The sequence below is a fragment of the Triturus cristatus genome, chromosome 8, assembly GCF_964204655.1.
Source record: "Triturus cristatus chromosome 8, aTriCri1.1, whole genome shotgun sequence".
In the NCBI taxonomy this organism is placed as follows: domain Eukaryota; kingdom Metazoa; phylum Chordata; class Amphibia; order Caudata; family Salamandridae; genus Triturus; species Triturus cristatus.
In genome coordinates, this window is record NC_140591.1 from 1,372,631,401 (window position 1) to 1,372,652,497 (window position 21,097).

Consider the following 21,097-nt stretch of genomic DNA (forward strand, 5'->3'; position numbering starts at 1 on the left):
CAGTGCTATGTTAAAAGACACTTAGAATACAGTGAAAACACCTACATACACTAGGGAACATTATGCATTGGGGTCCCCCTGTAATTAGCATGACCTCCTCTGTAAGCCCCTAGTATATAATAGGGAAGGGGGATTAAAACTACCTCTTAAAAAAGGCCACAGGGCGTTTTTGCACACGTTAACTCAGGCCCCGTCCCCTCCCTTCACCACTGTGTAAACACGCCCTGTGTCCGTTTTTAGTTGGGAGATTAAGTTCATTTGAATCCTGAGGGTCCCTAGGGTCCAACTAGCCCACTAGGTACCTCCAGTAAGTGCCACAGAGCTGCGTTGCAGAGAGGTGTAAAAAGTAGCACGGCCTGGACCACCTCTCTGCAATGCAGCTCAGTGGCGCTTACTGGAAGCACTTGGTGGGCTAGTTAGCCCCCAGGGGCCCTCAGTATTGAAGGCAAATTATATCCCCAATTTAAAACTTGCCATAGTGCGTGTTTGCACACGTCACCTCAGGCCCCGTCCCCTCCCTTCACCACTGTGTAAACGCGCCCTGTGGCTGTTCTAAGTTGAGAGATTAAGTCCCCTTGAATCCTAAGGGTCCCTAGGGTAAAACTAGACCACTAGGTACCTCCAGTAAGCGCCACAGAGATGCGTTGCAGAGAGGTGTAAAAAGGGACTTGGCCACAGAACACCTGTCTGCAGCGCAGCTCCCTGGCGCATACTGGAGATGCCTGTTGGGCTAGTTGGCCCTCAGGGACCCTCAGTATTGAAGAGGAATTAATTCCCCAACTTACAACTCGCCAGGGGGCGCATTTGCAGAGTGCTGCAAGGAGGGGGTGTGGCCTCCAGCACGATGCCAGTCTTTTATTTATTTTAATTTTTTAAGAAGGGGGGCTGTGTGGTTCCCCTTCTTATTCTAATTTATTGGCCCTGATGACCCCATCCCCCAGGGCCTGTCTCCTAATTATATTTTTTTGACCCCAATCCCCAGGGCCGGCCACTGTTGTTTATTATTTTTAAAAAATATATATTTATAGACACACCTAGGACATGCTGGACAAACCGTACGTACCTATCACCATGACGATTTGCGTGATATTCATTAAAAGGCGACTATACATACAATGAATCCACGTGGAATGTATTTACACTAGGCCTGGGCGAAGCACTACGCTACGCTCGCGTAGTTTGCGAAGTTTGCGCTACTTCGCACTACGCGAACTGCACGTAGCACAGTGCGAACACGCGTAGCGTAGTGTTGCGTAGTGCTGCGATCATTTTTTGCTTGCTCGCGGTCCTCAACGTCAAGTTGGCGACCGCGAGCAAGCAAAATGACATCCTGGCGAGACTTTTTCCTTGTTCGCGATCGCGAGCATGGAAAATAAACCTCCCGGCGAGATTCCCAACGCGAGAAGGTCAGGTTTCTCATTGCGAGGGGTCGCGTATGCCCGCGACCGCTCGCGATGAGAAACTACCAGTTCGCGTTGAGAAAGCTGCAGCTCGAGTAAAAATCTACTCGAGCAGCAGAAAACTACAGCTCGCACTGTGCAAGATGCCATTTTCAATGATTGCACAGTGCCGGTTGCTTGTCCGCACTGTGCAATCATTGAAAACAACGTCTTGCACAGTGCGAACATGTTACTTCGCAGTTCGCGAAGTGCTACGCGTAGCTCGCGTAGTGCGAACTTCACTTTGCGTAGCTTCGCGAAGTGCTACTTCGCGAACTACGCCCACCCTTAATTTACACCACTAGTGAAGCTCTGACATGTCTGATGCCCTACCGTGCCTAATCCCGGTAGACACCCTTGTCGTTTATTTATACAAACATGGGTAGCTATTGACGGGCACATTTACTACACATGCACACCAAGCCATTCAAAGGGGATTCGACAAAAATTCGACCAAAACTATGCAAGAAACCCCCCTCATGGTTAATAAAACACACATCCACTGCCGGATGTGTAATACTTTTTATTTTACTCTCTGGAAAGGGTACGAACATCACTTGAGAGTCACAGCGCGCTCCCGGCAGAGCCAATGCTGTGTTACACCCACCATTGCCTGCTGAGTGCCACACACCTCTGTGTTGTATTCCACCAGCTAGTGCATATGCTATGACACTCTCTAGCCCATGTGCACTGTAACACCACCCCGTGAATATGTCATGCCACACTTGTCTTCGCACGGGTTATATTGCCCCATGCCTATGTTATAACGCACAGTGCTCTGCCATACATATTACAAACTGGGATCCATATCTTTGTCACAGTGCATATGCAGCGTTACACTCCCCAGTACATATTTTATATTACAACTTTAGAGACTAGTTAGGTTACACAACACTGCCCTGTGCATATTACACTCCAAGGCGCATATCGCATAGCACGCGCTAGTGCCTGTGCTATCTCGCGCTCTCCAATGAATCTGTCATTGCGCACAATGTATTGCATATTATATTTCACGCCCGGTTCATCTTATATCACACTTTTTGGTGCATAGTTTATACCATACACTATATCTAGTTTTCATTTTCAATCGTGCTCTCAGGACTATGTTCTATATAACACTGTGTTCACCTACCCTTTTCACGGGCATTACATTTTGCGATAGGGGGTGGAGGGTCAGGGGGTGTTTCTGCCAAGTGAGCCCGGAGTCACAGTCACAAACGTCCTCTTCTTCCTGAATAAAGGTGAGATTATGCTGCATACTTGTTCATATTTTAAGTAGTTTGCACAGACACACGTTTTAAAAACAATAAAGTTCCTAATACCCGCCTTCTCTGAACAGTTAGCTTGCTGCCCCATCCCCCTCCTCCCTATCCTCTGTTGTGTGAATCCATGGACTAGCCTCCTCCCTCCTGCCATGCATGGTCTAATGTGCTGCCACTGCCCTCAATTTAGTATGATGTACCAGTCCACTCCTCCTGCCCTCCATTGCCCAATTCTATGCCCCATCATTGACCTCCTGCTTAAACTCTGTGCTTAGCTTGCTGCCCCTATTCTCCTTCCCACTGCCCTCCGATGTCTTTGTGCATGCCCCTGCTCCATCCTTTTTGCCCACCATGATCCATGGACCTGCCAGTCCTATCTACTCTGAGTGTTCTGTTGAGCTGCCACTCCCCTCCCACCTGCCTAGCATTGTCAGATGACTGTAACCTGTCCCTGCCACCTCCACCCTGCCTGTCCACATGCCATGCCCCTATCCTCTTCCTCCTGTCCTACATGGTCCATTGTACTGCCACACCCGTCTGCCCTCCCTGGTCTGTTGTGCTGCAACTGCTCCTCCTGCCTGCCCCGTGTGGTCTGTTGTGAGACCCCTTCCCCTGAACTTTCTTGTCTGTGCACAGGTCCTGACCCTCCCTTCTATCCTCCATCGTCCTTTGTGCATGCCCCTGCACCCTCCTTCTTGCCCATCATAGCCATTGTGCTGCCACTAACCCTCCCACTTGCCATGCATGGTCTTCTGTGCTGCCATGGCCCCTCCCACCTTCCCTGTGTGGTCAGTTAGCTGCCCCTGACCCCCTCCCACCTTCCCTCCATGGTCTGTGTGTATTCCATCACAGTCTCACTGTTGCTCTTCATGGTGTGTCTTGCTTCTAGTGCCCATCCTGCCTGACCTCCATGGCTATCTTGCTGCTCCTGCCCTGCCCCCTTGCCCCCAGCCCTCTGTTTACATGTGCAGACCCCTACTCCCTCCCTCCTGGCTTGTCTGTTCCATTGTAATGCCCCTGATCCGTCCCTCCTGCCCTTTATGGTCTGTTATGCTGCAGCTTTCTCTCCTGTCTGTCCATTATGGTCAGCTAGCTACCATTGCCTCTTGCCCCTCTGTTCTCTGTTGCCCATGTGTATGGTCCTGTCCCCTCCCTCTTGCTTTCTATGGATTGTTGTGCTGCACTCCCGTCCCGCATGCCCTGTGTGGTGTATTGTGCTGCTGCAAACCCTGATGCCTGCCCTGCAGGGTCAGTTTGGTGCACCTCTCCATGTCCCTCCTGTCCTCTGTTATCCAAGTCCATGTCCCTGCCCCATTTACTTCCATGATCCAATGTACCATACTTGCGAACATTTTGAACTTGGTAAGAGGGAGATTTTGAAAAAAAACTGGGGTATTGATTTTCCCCTTTGAGTTACATTGAAAAAGAGGAGATTGTAGACAGGAGACAGATCAAATAAAGCCCATTTGAGCTTAAAAACATTGGACGTTTCCTCGCTGAATCGGGTCTGTTGGCATGTATGGTTGTACTACCATTGCCTCTTCCTTCTGCCCACAATGGTCTATTACATTGCCACAGCCTCTCTTGCAAGTCCTGTATTGTTGATTTGTTGCCCCTGCCCCCTTTCCACTGCCCTCCATAGTCTGTTGTGCTGCCACGGCCCTTCCTGCCTGCTCAGTGTGGTTAAATTGTTGCCTTTGCACTCTCCTACCTGCCCTCAATTTTCAGAGTCCGTGCCCCTGGCCTCTGCCTCTCAACAGTATCCTAATGAACAACTAGATTGCTAACATTCTATATTTATTACAAAAGTGTGGAACGCCTGACGTCATCTTGATGTAATCAAAACTGTAATACCTAGAGCATTTCCTTTAGAAATGACATATATGAGAGGGTCTTATTGGCATCAAAATTATGGTTAGTGCTCTAAAAGACTAAAATAAGGACATATTTTCTGAGTTTTCAAATAGCGACAGAGCACTTTTAAATTATTTGTTATCTTTATGTTTTTTTATCCAGTTGACCACTTGATTAAATGTTGCACTTAGGGGAGAGGATGTGGTGTTACTTCCAGAACTGCAGACTTTGCAACTGGGGAACCAGGTTGGAGTTTCTGTTTCAGCTCGACATTCTGTGATTCTGGTCAAATCACTTAGTCTCCCCATGTCTACAACCAAAATGAATTTGTTCTTGTGTGATGTAACCAATGCTCATGTAAAGCACTCCAATACCTGACAAGTTTGCACTATATAACACTGCAAAAACACAATAATAAGTGTTTTGCACACTTCTGTCATTGGGCTATATTTGGGCTACATCTGGGTGATTTTGGGCTACTTTTGGGCTCTTTTGTCTCCGGTGGCCATCTTAGGAGATTTATTTGTTATGAAGTTTCCTAATTTCCTCATGTACTGCAGTCTCCTCAGTAGGAAATGCTTTCAGTTTTTTACTTTGGTTCCATCAAGAAGGCATTCAGATGTGTCACACATTTGCCATAAATTCAGAATATTAGCACTCTAGTTGCTCATTAGATCACTGTAGTAAAGCTACTGCTCACCAGGGAAAACTGCTGCTGGTATTGAAAGCGCATGTTTCAGTCTGCATGTCAGAATTTTTTTACTTTGATTCCATCATGAAGGTATTCAGATATGTCACACATTTGCCATAAATTCTGAATGTTAGCACTCTAGTTGCTCATTAGATCACTGTAGTAAAACTACTGTTCACCATGGAAGTCTGCTCCTGGTATTAAAAGTGCATGTTTCAGTCTGCATGTCAGAATTTTTTAATGAAATAGAAGAGGATTTGAGAAGTCACTCAAAATGTGCCCTCATTTTCTTTCTTCAGCATTAATCATCATTTCTATGGCAAAATGAACCCCCTCATTGTGTTCCTTTTTAAATTAAATGTTTTAAGTGTTACCAGTTTATTCCAATCAAGATGGCTTCAGGTGTGCCATACTTTTGTCATAATGAAGACAGTAAGCGCTCTAGTTGTTTTTAAGAACACTCTGGGACATTCTGTCATTGGGCTATACTTGGGCTACATCTTGGAGATATTTGGGCTACATTTGGGCTCTTTTGTCTCTGGTGGCCATCTTGGGAGACTTATTTGTTATGAAGTTTCCTAATTTCCTCATTTACTGCAGTCTCCTCAGTAGGAAATACTTTCAGTTTTTTACTTTGATTCCATCAAGAAGGCATTCAGATGTGTCACGCATTTGCCATAAATTCAGAATGTTAGCACTCTTTTTGCTCATTAGATCACTGTAGTAAAGCTACTGTTTACCAGGGAAAACTGCTGCTGGTATTGAAAGCGCATGTTTCAGTCTGCATGTCAGAATTTTTTAATGAAATAGAAGAGGATTTGAGAAGTCACTCAAAATGTGCCCTAATTGTTCTTTCTGCAGCACTAATCATACTTTTTATGGAAAAATGAACCCCCTCATTTTGTTCCTTTTTAAATTAAATGTTTTAAGAGTTACCACTTTAATCCAAGCAAGATGGCTTCAGGTGTGCCATACGTTTATCATAAGTAGGACTGTTAGCGCTCTAGTTGTTCTTTGGAACACTCTGGGAAGCTGCAGTAGAACACAAAGGAATCAACTGACAGTCTCTGCCCGTGTTGGATGTACATGTTTTACTGAGAATGTCAGACTTCATTCTCACATGACTGAGAAAGATAATGTGAATTATAGAAAATAAGCTCTCAGTTTAGCTTATAGATCACCTTCCAAACCTCTGTGGGAAAAGCATGAGAAAATATTTTTCTCTCAATCATGATATCCCAGCAGAAGGCTTTTTCACATGGTGAAATCACCTTAGAACATACCACAATTCCTAAAATGAGTATGGTACCATCAACAAATGATTTATAATGTAACTAAAGTCTTAAAACCTTCTATTAACTGCAATGCTTTTTAATGAGGTGCTATCATGTATATTGGTCCCAAGATGGCTGCCAACACTTCTTGGATGAAGTGCTGACAGCCAATCAGATCTCAGGATGAGATGTGTGGTTAGGCTCCGCCCACATATATATATGATTTTACTTTTGATTTTCTCAGGAACTACTGAACAGATTGACACCAGACCTGCACTTCCCTGACCTGAGGACTACCTCTCTGCCAAATTTCAAGTAATTCTGTTCAGCCGTTCGGGCTGTACCTTCGACTAAAGGTCCTATGGAAAAATGCATGGGGAAAACGCGTTTTGGGACCCCCCTTTTTTCTCGGCCCCCGCTTGACGAATCACCCCGAGACTTTCAGGGTAGGAGCGGAGCGGAGCGCCCCACCTATTTTAAAAATTTTGCGAGGATTCGTCAACCGCGCCAAAGTTATTCCAAATAGAATGTTGCGGATTTCCTATGGAAACACGGTCCTAATTATAACTATCTACTGGCGACCGCCAGTAGATAATATATATATATATATATATATATATATATATATATATATATATATATATATATATATATATATATATATATATATATATATATATATATATATTCACTGAAAAAACCATAGGTGTCACACATGTTATAGTTAGCGGAAATTTTATTGATAAAAAACCAATGAAATTCCCCCGTTATAGTTAGCGCAGGCAACTATAACTCACGCGACCGCAATCCTCTGCTGATGCTAATACTGTATTTAGACACTTATTTGCCCATGTCTTCTTCCATAAATTTTTAGCTATACATATATTACAAATATTTTTTTTTCATAAAGACACATATGTCATCAGCAGAAGATTGCGGTCGCGTGAGTTATAGTTGCCTGCACTAACTATAACGGGGGAATTTCATTGGTTTTTTATCAGTAAAATTTCCGCTAACTATAACATGTGTGAAACCTACGGTTTTTTCAGTGAATTTGCAAGGTTTTTTAAATGCTAATTCCTAACTATAACGTGTGTGAAACCTATGGTTTTTTCAGTGAATTTGTACGGTTTTTTAAATGCTAAGTTACTTTACGCCATTCGTGGCGTGCGCGCCCACTTAACGCAGTTCGTTCCGTGCGCGCACGGTGCGCTTCGCGCACCGCGCGCCCACTTTACGCAGTTAGTGCCGTGCATGCACGGTTGGCACGCGGTGCGCGATGGGCCATGTACGCACGATGCGCTTCGCGCACCGTGCGCACATGGAGGACATATGATGCGCTTCGTTGTGAAAGGTAATATTTTAATTTTTCACATTGGAGATATGCCATGCACAAATGGTGCCCTTCAGGCACCATTTGCACATGGGGTGGGGAGAGTATGGATAATTTTTTTTTAAAAAAACTTTTTACCGTACGCGTACGGTAAGCGTAATCGGCGAAATTATCGCAAAAATTTAAAAAAACGTTTTTGGCCTTGGGGGATCTTTGGGGACTCCCCCAACATGGCTAGGTGCTTAGGAGCTGTCTAAACAGCCCCTTTACATGTTTTTGTCCTTTGTTTTTTAATCCCCACTCAGAGTGCGAGAGAGAAAATGGCGGCCGCCGCTTCCTGGTTTCGACCGATTCGAATGTTTACTAAGATCTACCAGCCAATCAGAATCGCGCTCGCGCACGTCACCGTAAGCGCACCGTAAGCTGGCTCAGATATATATTGATTTAAAGGCTATTTTCTCAGAATCTACTGAACAGATTTACACCAAACCTACAAAAGGCACTTCCTTGACCTGAGGACTACCTCTCTGCCAAATTTTAAGTAATTCTGTTCAGCCGTTCGGGCTGTAGCTGTGTCTAAAGGTCCTATGGAAAAATGCATGGGAAAAACGCGTTTTGGGACCCCCTTTTATCTCAGCCCCCGCTTGACGAATCCCCCCTCGAATGTTTACTAAGATCTACCAGCCAATCAGAATCGCGCTCGCGCACGTCACCGTAAGCGCACCGTAAGCTGGCTCAGATATATATTGATTTAAAGGCTATTTTCTCAGAATCTACTGAACAGATTTACACCAAACCTACAAAAGGCACTTCCTTGACCTGAGGACTACCTCTCTGCCAAATTTTAAGTAATTCTGTTCAGCCGTTCGGGCTGTAGCTGTGTCTAAAGGTCCTATGGAAAAATGCATGGGAAAAACGCGTTTTGGGACCCCCTTTTATCTCAGCCCCCGCTTGACGAATCCCCCCGAGACTTTCAGGGGGGTAAATAATTTAATTACCGGGACTTAATTTGATACGGAAACATAATAAAAATAGCTCAGTAAATAAGAGGCAGGATCCGTGGTATTAGAGGTTCGGAATGGGCTTTATTCCAATACTGATTCGAATCAGGGATTTCAGGTTCCATCACCACGAAGGTTCAGGAAGTGAAGGCAATACATTATTGACAGGTAACAATATATATATGAAAAGCATTTACATTAAGACAGATGCAGGAGGCGTAACAGCTGATAATACAGATAAGAATACACATACGTAATGAAAAGAGGCGTAATAGGGCGTAACAGAGAAACGTCATTGGTTGTGATGTCACAAATGGGTGGATCTATGAGATAATTTCGCAGTATCAGCAGAAATACTTGGCAGAGATGCGCGCGCAGCAGTATGACGTGTGATTGACGTGCAACTAGGGGGTGAAGGGGACTTGATATTTAGCTCTACATGTGGCGACAGAAGTCTGGAGGGTCAAGTCAACCTAATCCCAAATCATATCTAACATCCTATGTTTAAAGAACTATGTTATCCAAAAGAGAGGTCTCTTAGAGTAGAATCTTATTCTATACTGACTATACTGACGGTTAGTGCGTGTACAAGCGTCTAAGTGTCTACACCAGATGCGAGGGCGGAATCTTCCATAGTAACAGGGCTATGAATTACTTGTATGAAGACAGAGAAGTCGGGCCTTTGCTTGGTAGCTGGAAGAATGTTTACTTAAGCTACTAGACAGGAATGCATTGGGCAGGGAGCGGAGCAGATAATTTTCGAAGGTGAAATACAGTTCTTGGCAGGCAGCAAGCTGATGTCAGGCTTTGTGAGCCGCGCAGAGAATGAGACAAAGTTCATGGTCACAGATGCAGGCTCGGACTGGAGCTTCAGAGACAGAAAGCAAGAGAAGCTTGATGACAGAATCAGGGCCTACTTGCCTGGACTGTAAAATGGCATAAGTGAACCATATAAAGGCGGTGGCCTTTCGTATTTAGGAATGGAATATCCGGCCCATTCATGGCGGATCAACAGAGGACATGTTAACGGTGGACGCACATGTATTTGCGTCTTCATAACTGGAACTAGAGGGAACATACATGTACTTGTAACATGCACATAGAACCGTTGGGGTCCAAGATAGGGGACATAACTGACCAGAAAAATCCATATTTCCACAGGAGCGGAGCGTAGCGCCCCACCTATTTTAAAATATTCGCGAGGATTCGTCGACCGGCGCCAAAGTTATTCAAAATAGAATGTTGCGGTTTTCCTATGGTAAGAGGGTCCTAACTATAACTACGTACTGGCGACCGCCAGTAGGTAATATATATATATATATATATATATATATATATATATATATATATATATATATATACAAGTACCTAGCGCATTCTTCCACTTCCTGGCAGGCGAGGAGGAAAGCACACGGACACCAGTCGTGCTTCATGAAGATTTATTCAGAAGTCAGCATCGGCATGACAAGTCATTACGCGTTTCGGCCACCAGGTGGCCTTGATCACATAGAGTAACAACCATACTGAACATCCTTATATACACAGCATTTTGTGATCACGTGATAATCAGTAATGAACGACATAGAAGAAATATAGACGATCATTGCCAATCTAAAACAGAAATTTCTGCTTTAAGTTGAAATATATATCTTTTTGCTTGTTGTAATACATTATATGTGAAGGCGTACAAATACATGAACATTAATCTTTGTAAAGTGCAATAGCTTGTTGTGCAAAATACGCAAGTTACAGTGCAAATTGCAATAGTTTTGTTTGTACAAAATACGCAATAAGGTGCAAAATACAAATATTCGCACATAGTGCATACACAAGATAACCTTGTTTCAGTGCAAAATGCATTCGATAAAACCATGATGCGGTTGCCTGAAAGGCACTTAACGATATAAGATATCGAAGTGTTCTTGTGCAAAATACGCAATAATAATACCAAAACTAATCTGCACTACAATGATGTTGATCTAGTTCATGAATGTTCATGAATAAAAATACAAGATATCCTTCTGATGATTAACAAGAAAAAAACAGAATTGATAAAAGAATATGTCGATCATAAGAATATTATTTTTTCCAAAGAATGTGAACAAAGTGCGAAAATGTGAAAAAATAAAAGGATGATTGAACAAGAGAGAGTAATAGGAAAATAATAAATTTGAATATGACAATGTTAGAGTACACTGAAATAAACATCATATAAATCCAAATTCAGAGACTGGTTCAATATAAATGTACATAGGGACAAATGTTTGTTTATGAGTCTTCAATGACGATGGTCCCAAATACATAGTGGCTTGTAAAAACTGCAAAAGGCCGGATTGTGTGAAACATCAATTGGAAATACCGTAGACACCAACACCAGGAAAAATGTGTTTGACGACCAGAGAACTAAAGAATAAGAGAAGAAATAACAGGCGAAGAGAAAGAAAAGCAGAGGAAGAAAAAACAAAGAAAAATATGTAAGCACATTGTTTGTGAATCATGAGCCAATATTTTCAATATTCAAACAATCATGAGATTAAAATCAAATCAATATTGTTGTACACTGTCCTTCTAAATATATATGCTCTAAAATAGGTAAGGATAAGAGGACTAAGAAACGGGGAACAGCTAACTGTACAAGTGAAATGTTGGTGGACATCTTCTTGTCTGAGATTGGGTGCTGACAAATATCACATATGTTAATATACCTGTTTTCAAATACAATTATTTAGGTCTTCAGTGTTGTTGAGTCCTGTGGGGGCCTTACTATCGAACTCAAGGATATACCTTGTTTCGAGCTGTCTTAAAAGCTTTTCTCTGTTACCCCCTCTACGTTGTACAGGAATACTATCAACAACAAAGTATTTGAGGCAACTCAGGTCATTGTTGTGACATCTCTTGAAGTGTCGTGCTACGGGGTAGCTGGAATCACTATTGACAATCGCTCTTAAATGCTGGAGGATTCTGATGTAAGCTTGGAGTTTGGTACTACCTATGTAATTTAGTCCGCACGTACAGTTGAGGACATACACCACGAATTCTGATCTGCAGGTATAGTGACCCTTGATTTGCCTTGTGTTAGGGCTAAGGGGAACAAGATATTCAGTGGTGTTTTGACCAAATTTACAAGCCCTGCAGCTTGTACATTTAAAAAATCCATTCTTGGGTTTAAGCCATGTACTATTGGAGGGTTTGTCCTTGTTGGATTTCATGAGTTCTCCCTTCATTGTTTTGGCCCTTCTGAATGTTATAACAGGTTTAGGGGGTAGCATGGGGGCCAGAACACCATCAGTAAGTAAAATGGGCCAATTTTTGGTGATAATGGCCCTGATTCTGTGGTGTTGTTTGTTGTAGGTCGTAATCAGACGTGGTGCGTCTGTCCCAAGATCAGATTCATTGGGAATAGGAATGCTGGACTTGTCAATTAATAATGTATCTCTGGGCATAATCTGCACTTTTTTATAGGCATCCCTCAGAGTCCTCTCAGTGTACCCTCTTTCCCTCATCCTCATTATAGCTTCCTCTGAGCAACTTATTCTTTCCTCAGGTGTACTGCAAATAGGCTTAATATATAAATAAACATTTGCATTAAAGTTGTGGAACTGAGACCGGAACTGCCGTCATGCACCTTTGAGAAAGATGGAACTGCCTTCGAAACGCGTCAGGTTTCATGAATGGAGCAGCTGTTGAATGGCATTAATGGACAGGACGATTTCCATACCTTAACAAAATATCTGTGCAGGGTGCTGCTCATGCTTGGGCAACTTTGGGAGCTGAATATTTGGGCAGCCGCCTCGCCGTCGAGCACGCACCACGCCGTGATACCAGGGGGGCCACTCGGCTCGGTATCCAACCGTGCTAAGTATGTGGAGCACAGATACAGGACTGAGGAGGGCCTCTGTCTGTTGAGGCTCATTTATGAGCTTTTCCAATATTGACACAGCAATGAGTGCGGCGATTCATGCCCGGAATTTCCATGGACTCTAGTTCCCAGAATGCCCCACGTAAGGAGGAGCTTATTTAGGCTGTGGAATTTGCATTAAAGTCATGGAACTAAGACCAGAACTGCCGTCATGTACCTGTGTGAAAGAAGGAACTGCCTTCGAAACGCGTCAGGTTTCATGAATGGAGCAGCTGTTGAATGACATTAATGGACAGGACGCTTTCCATACCTTCACAAAATATCTGTGCGGAGTGCTGCTCATGCTTGGGCAACTTTGGGAGCTGAAAATATTTATATATATATATATATACATATATATATATATATATATATATATATATATATATATAAATAAATATATATATATATATATATATATATATATATATATATATATTACCGCAAATCCTTTCCAACACGTGCACCCTTTTTTCCCCATTGGCAATCCTTAGTAGGCTGGAGAGCGTGAGTGGGTCATGCTCCTCAGTAAAGTTCAAGAAAAAGTCCTCTGTTACCAGAGACCCTGACCCTACAAGGCGGCCTCCTTTTAACACGGAGAGAGCCCATCAATCAAATACAGTAGAGACTTGAGGCCCAATACTGTTCAGGACTGTTCTTTTAAGCAACGCCTTGCAACCTCATGCATCGCAGTAAACCTTCCAATGTCCTAACGCTTCGGCCCCTGTCGGCCTTGTTCACAGGTGGAGGGAATGAATTCATACTGCCAAGTGCGCTTCTGTGTGCTTTTAAGAGTTCTTTTAATCACGTGCCTACAGATGAAAAATACAATTCCCACGCTGCACCGTTTTTATCCAACATATCACGGTAATCCTCATATTTGTGGCAAAGTATGTATATATATGTATATATATATATTCACTGAAAAAACATAGGTTTTAGGGAAAGTTATAGTTAGTTGGACATTGCACTCGTACAAAACCCGTGAAATTCCCCTGCTATAGTTAGTTCAGCTAACTATAACTCGCACCCCTGCAATTCACTGCTGATGACGTCACATATTACATCACCCATGACATGGTCAGTGACATCACTGATGACATCACTGATTACATCATCCAGTGACTGTGTGTTTCTGTAAAGTTTAAATATGTTTAATATATATAGGGAAAGGCGTATTGAAGAATGAGTGGGTGTATAAGTGTCTGAATGGATGATTTAGTAGGTGAGTGACTGACTCTATAAGTGAGTGAATTAACTTATCTAACTGAATGCATGGGTCAGTGAGTAAACTGTGTGTATGTCTGTATCCATCTCTCTGTTGGTGTGTAGGCGGCTGCATGGTTTTGTAAATAGCTACATGAGTGTCTATATGGGTTATTGATTGGTTGTCTGAGTATCTCTATTGGTGCCTGAGTGTTTGTGTGGGTGCGGTATATGTGACTCTGTACATAGATGTGTGAGTGGGTGATTCACTGTGTGCATGGTTTCAAGAGTACATCTTTGATGGACTGTATGGGTGGGTGAGTTTGTGTATAGTTGTGTTAGTGAGTGAATGTATATCTCAGTTGTATATGTGTTAGTGACTACATATGTGAAAGGCAGTATATATGTGTGTTGGAGTGGTGTGGGATATATATTGTGGAAACAGCAATGATAAGTGTTGATGTTATGGAGAGTGTGCAGAATATGACCACTTGAGCTAAACTCTTGATGCATTAAGCTTATTAGATAAAACAAGATGTATGTATTACTCATGAGATGATAGGTAAAATATGAGTGGCTGGGTGGGTGAGTGTGAGGGTGTTTGAGTCGGTGTATGGGTAGTTTAGTGAGTGGGTGTGTGAGTGCTTCTGTGGATGATGTTATCAGTGATGTCATCAGTGATGTAATTTGAGATATCATCAGTGATGACATCAGGGATGTCGCTGACCATGTCATGAGTGATGTAATATGTGTGGTCATAAGCAGGGCAGTGGTGGCGTCAGTTCCAATTATCTCAGATAACTATCACTACAGATTTATTTTGGTTTTGTACGTTTGAAATCTGAGCCTAACTTTAATGTCCCTATAAACTTTGTTTTTTCAGTGAATTTCAAAGGTTTTTGTCTGTTTTGTCTCCTAACTATAATTTCCCTTTAACCTTTATTTTTTTCTGTAAATTTCTATGGTTTTTAATGTTTTTTCCTATCTATAACATCCATGTCAGCTTTGTTTGTTTTTTATTGAATTTCTACATTTTTTAATGGTATTTCCTAGATATAATAGCTACGAAGGCTGTGTGGAGCATGATGTTGGCTGCCTCTGGGGATGTTGACCATCGGGCAAGGCCACAGGCCAGACCCTGCGGCCAACCTCTCACTGTGCATAGCCAAAGTTCGTGGGGCTGGTTGCCTGCAGATTTTAGCCACAGGGCCTGTGACCAACCATTCACCATGCACAGCCAAAGGCTGTTCGTAGCAGTGGGTCGCTGAAAAAACCAAAGGTCAAAGTAATGTTATAGTTAGGTAAAATTTAAAATTTTAAATTAAAGAAAACACAGAAATTCATCAGTTGTAGTTAAAGTTATCTCAATTAACTATAACTCATGCCGTGAGGTAACTAATAGCAACACCCTCTCCCTGCACTGCCAAATACCATAAATATTACATTACTCATGATATCTTCTATGACATCATTGATAGTAGTGCTGCAACATTTTCAATGAAATTATTGATGAGAAAACTGTGCCTCCCGCACTGAAGCCATTGTTCCTGTTCTGGGAGTAGTTTACACACCTCATTAAGATCAACCACGCGTTGGACAGATGCTAGAGAGCAAATACAAAGTAGCCTTCAAATGCTGCAGGCAGGGCAAAAATAAGCTTCTACAAGTAATTTAAAAAACATATTTAATACAAATCTATATTACTATTGAAATGTATTTTTCATAAAAAATGGTAGAATAATTTTTCTAGTTGGTTCTTACCCTGGGATAGCAGGATCAAACTGTTAATATGTCCTCTAGTTTTCTCATAGAGCAGCTAACGCCTTCTACAGTGAAAATAGCTTTTGGGGCTTTGTCACTGCAGGAACCTGATAACATTAAATTTCAATGCCTCAATTTTAATTACCATGTCCCCTAACTTCTGGGCTACCAGGCCTACATATGGAAGACTTAATATTGTATAAATGGAAGGCTTTTAGCCCTGTCAAAAGGGTTATTTTGACAGGTTGGGCTGCTGGTTTAAACTGCAACAGTCAATTTACAATGGTAGGCCTGAAGCTACTTTATCTGTGCCACATTAGTGGATAACCCAATATTTAGTGCAATTCATAGGTGCCATTTAACTTTTTATGGTGTATGTCTAATTTCTACATCATATACTATGGTTTTAAAGAAGAGTTAAATATGCCAGTCAGTGATTTGCTAACTTCTACAGGTTTTTCATAACATAGCTAATACATTGGGCACTGGACAGCAGTGCTTGAGTGTGCAGAGTGTACAAATCTGCAATATAATTCAGCAAACAATGGTGGTGAAAATGCAAAAATGGATATTTTCTCACAGAGTACACCAGCTGAGTAGCCTTTGTGAGGGTCTCTTACCAAACAACAATTCAAGGTTTATCAAAGCCTTCACTTCTATGGCCAACTACTCACAAATTGGAGAGGTTTGGGATTACACTTGGGCAGTCACTAGGGGGAATACGTAACAAATCCATTGAATTGTGACAGGAGCTGTGCTTGCATGTGCTTCAGTTATGCACTCTACAAGGTTTCTAAATACACCATTAACACAAACGTATGTAATGATATTTAGTCTTGGCTAACTGTACGTGTGAATCATTACTGAGCATCAGTAAATATGTTTTCCTGAGGTGCAACAGTGAAACCAGGTCTTCATCGAAGAACTGAATTAAGCAAAGTAGAGGTATCATGTCATCCCTGTGCCAGGGTGTTTGCCAATTGCAGTTAATAGCTGCATGATGCAACAGTTTGAAGCAGAGGATCAGGACTTCATCCAAAAAACGACCAATGGACTGACACTCCTACTCTCCCAAGTAATCAAATGACAGCTGATGATGACATTGCAATTAATTCACACATATGCAATGCTGTTTAAACCACTTCTTCCAGTCTGTGACCCTGACCGTAATAGCAGCACTGCCTTACCACTTTTACCTCCTCCCCTCGCAGGCTGATATGCTTGTGACACTTATCAGGCCCAGTAGGAGGTCTGTATAACGTCCCTGTAACCTTGCTCATGATTGTGCAGTGTGGTGGCAATGACCCAGGCACATTAACTGGAGTAGGGCTGGTAACGAGGGATACCTTTGCTGAATTGATGATGTTTTTCTTTCACACTGTCTTGGTGTACTCTAACATATGCCAAAGACAGAAATGGAAGTGGTCCAAACAATTCTGTCCACAGATTGACAAAGCCAGGAAACATGTTCATAAAACTGTTTCTGCATTCCTCAGAGACCATCAAATGGTTAGGTATTAAAAACACCAATCTGCGTTTTGACATGCATGGGATTTATAGAAATTATGGAGTGCACCTTACAGATGAAGGCAATAGGGTGTTTCTAAGTAACCTGAAACTCTTCATTCAGTCTTATTTGTAGTAGCCATACGCACACAAGCAGCACTAAGTCTCTATTCAGAGCCACTCTAGTACCTGAAACATTGTTAATTTTCTTTAAAAAGATCCTTTTTCAGTGTTTGTTAATCTTTTCGATGACGTTGCGATCCTCACAATTACATTGGTAGAAGGGAAAACAAAAGCAGTCATTCAATGACCACCAGGACATCCAAAAATAATATGTAAACAAAAAATCCTTTCTGACCATTTCACTACTCATATTACTATATACATACTTCTTTCAAAGCATGTTTATACTTATATTTTTCTAAAACGTTTCTTTAAAAAACATATTTGGGTCATCGCGATGACATCATTAACTGCGACGATTGTGCCTGTTTCATAAAGTCTAAAAAACATATATACATACATATTACAGTATTTTACGCACTAGGGGTTTATTACAGTACTCTCTAAAGTCATGTTTTTGTAGAGTTTCTTTAAAAACTATCTGTAAAACATATTTTTTCACAGTGATGCCGGAAGTCACGATGACGCCGGTAATGGCGATTCCCCCGGACACGTAGCAAAAGAGGAAAACAAAAGCAGACATTCAATGACCACTAACATATCTAAAAATAATATGTAATAAAATCCATTCTGAACATTGCCCTACACACCAGGTCTTCGTGTACAACTGGTGCGTGACCTAATCGCAGGGGGTGCTCGTGAAAATTCCTGGGCGTATTTATATAACACTGTTTACTTTGCTTTCTGTCAACAGAATCATGGCAAATATGGAATAAAACAATTTGAAGCCTTACTCGAAGTGCTGTTCTGTTGACAGAAAGCAATGGAAGCAACATTACATATATATATATATATATTCACAGAAAAAACCATAGGTTTCAGGCACGTTATAGTTAGGAATTAGCATTTAAAAAACCTCAGAAATTCACTGAAAAAACCATAGGTTTCAGGGGTGTTATAGTTAGCTGGACTTTTCACTTGTACAAAACCATTGAAATTCCCCCGTTATAGTTAGTTCAGCTAACTATAACTCGCGCGCCCGCAATGCACTGCTGATGACGTCACATATTACATCACTCATGACATGGTCAGTGACATCACTCATGACATCACTGATGACATCTCAAATGACATCACTGATGACATCACTGATGACATCATCCAGTGAATGTGTGTTTTTCTGAAAATTAAATATGTTTTATATATGTATATTTCAAGGTCGATGGAAGAATAAATGGGTATATAAGTGTATAAATGGATGATTTGTTTTTGAAAAATTGATTGTGTAACTGACTGATTAAGTGTATCATAGTGAATACATGGCTTAGTGAGTAATGTTTAAATATGTAAATATCTGTATCAGTCTCTCACTTTGTGTATAAGTGGCTGCATGGGTTGGTGAGTAGCTACATGGGTGTCTATATAGGTTATTAGTTGGTTTTTTGAGTATCAGTCTGAGTGTCTGCATGGTTCGGTGGGGGGTATTACGTAGTGCATAGGTGCATGAATGAGTGACTCACTGTTTGTATGGGTTGAACACAGCATGTGTGCAGGACTGTATGGGTGGATGAGTGTGTGTATGGGTGTGTTAGTGAGTGAATGACTGTCTCAATAGTGTCTTTATGAGTAACTACATATGATTTAAACTAGTATATGTGACTATTGGTGTATATATGTGAGTATATGTGAGAGTGAGAGATTGAAAGAGTTCCTGTATGAATAAGTATGTGTTTCTATAAGTGATTGTTTAAAAGACTAAGTATCTGTAAGTTTCCGTAGAAGTAAGTATGGTGGTGTGTGTATAACTGTATATGCAAGTAAATGTATGTTTGATTCTTTATTAGCATGAGTGACTATGTGTGTGAGTAACTCTATGGATGAGTGGCATTGTGTAACAGGATGTATAGGTGTATGAGTACATATGATGAGTGAGTACATGTATGAGTGACTGTATAGGACTGTTGGTGAATGAGTGGATGTGTATGTGGATCTTAGAATTACTGAAGAGGTTGTTGTAACTGGTATTGGTATGTCCATTGTTTTACAAATTTTAGTCTCTATTTTTGAATGTGTGTATCAAAGGTTATATTAGGGTGAGAGGAGGTCTGCCACTCTATCACAAGGATGATGCCATCAGTGATGTCATCAGTGATGTCATTTGAGATGTCATCAGTGATGTCATGAGTGATGTCACTGACCATGTCATGAGTGATGTAATATGTGACGTCATCAGCAGTGCATTGCGGGCGCGCGAGTTATAGTTAGCTGAACTAACTATAACGGGGGAATTTCAATGGTTTTGTACAAGTGAAAAGTCCAGCTAACTATAACACCCCTGAAACCTATGGTTTTTTCAGTGAATTTCTGAGGTTTTTTAAATGCTAATTCCTAACTATAACGTGCCTGAAACCTATGGTTTTTTCTGTGAATTTCAAAGGTTTTTTAAATGCTAATTTCTAACTATGCCTACAGAGATAGGACATGTGAAGAAAGAAGAAAAAATGCACAGAAAGAAACAAAAGAAGTGCAGAAAGAAGCAACAGAAGTCCTCAAATACGAAGATAAGTGCAGGAAGAAGGATAACGTGCAGAAAGAACAAAAAGAAGAGCAGAAAGAAGCCTTGTTGCAAAATCATCCTGTACCCTCAACTTTTTCAGACGGATACTGGTGGTAACTGAGTCTGACTAACCAGTCCTAGAGCCAGTGCTATGTTAAAAGACACTTAGAATACAGTGAAAACACCTACATACACTAGGGAACATTATGCGTTGGGGTCCCCCTGTGATTAGCATGACCTCCTCTGTAAGCCCCTAGTATATAATAGGGCATGGGGATTAAAACTACCTCCTAAAACAGGCCACAGGGCGTTTTTGCACACGTTAACTCAGGCCCCGTCCCCTCCATTCACCACTGTGTAAACACGCCCTGTGTCCATTTTTAGTTGGGAGATTAAGTTCATTTGAATCCTGAGGGTCCCTAGGGTCCAACTAGCCCACTAGGTACCTTCAGTAAGTGCCACAGAGCTGTGTTGCAGAGAGGTGTAAAAAGTGGCACGGCCTGGACCACCTCTCTGCAATGCAGCTCAGTGGCGCTTACTGGAAGCACTTGGTGGGCTAGTTAGCCCCCAGGGGCCCTCAGTATTGAAGGGAAATTATATCCCCAATTTAAAACGTGCCATAGTGCGTGTTTGCACACGTCACCTCAGGCCCCGTCCCCTCCCTTCACCACTGTGTAAACGCGCCCTGTGGCTGTTCTAAGTTGAGAGATTAAGTCCCCTTGAATCCTAAGGGTCCCTAGGGTCAAACTAGACCACTAGGTACCTCCAGTAAGCGCCACAGAGCTGCGTTGCAGAGAGGTGTAAAAAGGGGCTTGGCCTCAGAACACCTGGCTGCAGCGCAGCTCCCTGGCGCATACTGGAGATGCCTGTTGGGGGCGCGTTTGCAGAGTGCTGCACGGAGGGGGCATGGCCTCCGGCACGATGCCAGTCTTTTATTTATTTTAGTTTTTTAAGAAGGGGGGCTGTTTGGTTACCCTTCTTATTCTAATTTATTGGCCCTGATGACCCCATCCCCCAGGGCCAGTCTCCTAATTATATTTTTTTGACCCCAATCCCCAGGGCCGGCCACTGTTTTTTATTATTTTTAAAAAATATATATTCATAGACACACCTAGGACATGCTGGACAAACCGTACGTACCTATCACCATGACGATTTGCGTGATATTCATTAAAAGGCGACTATGCATGCA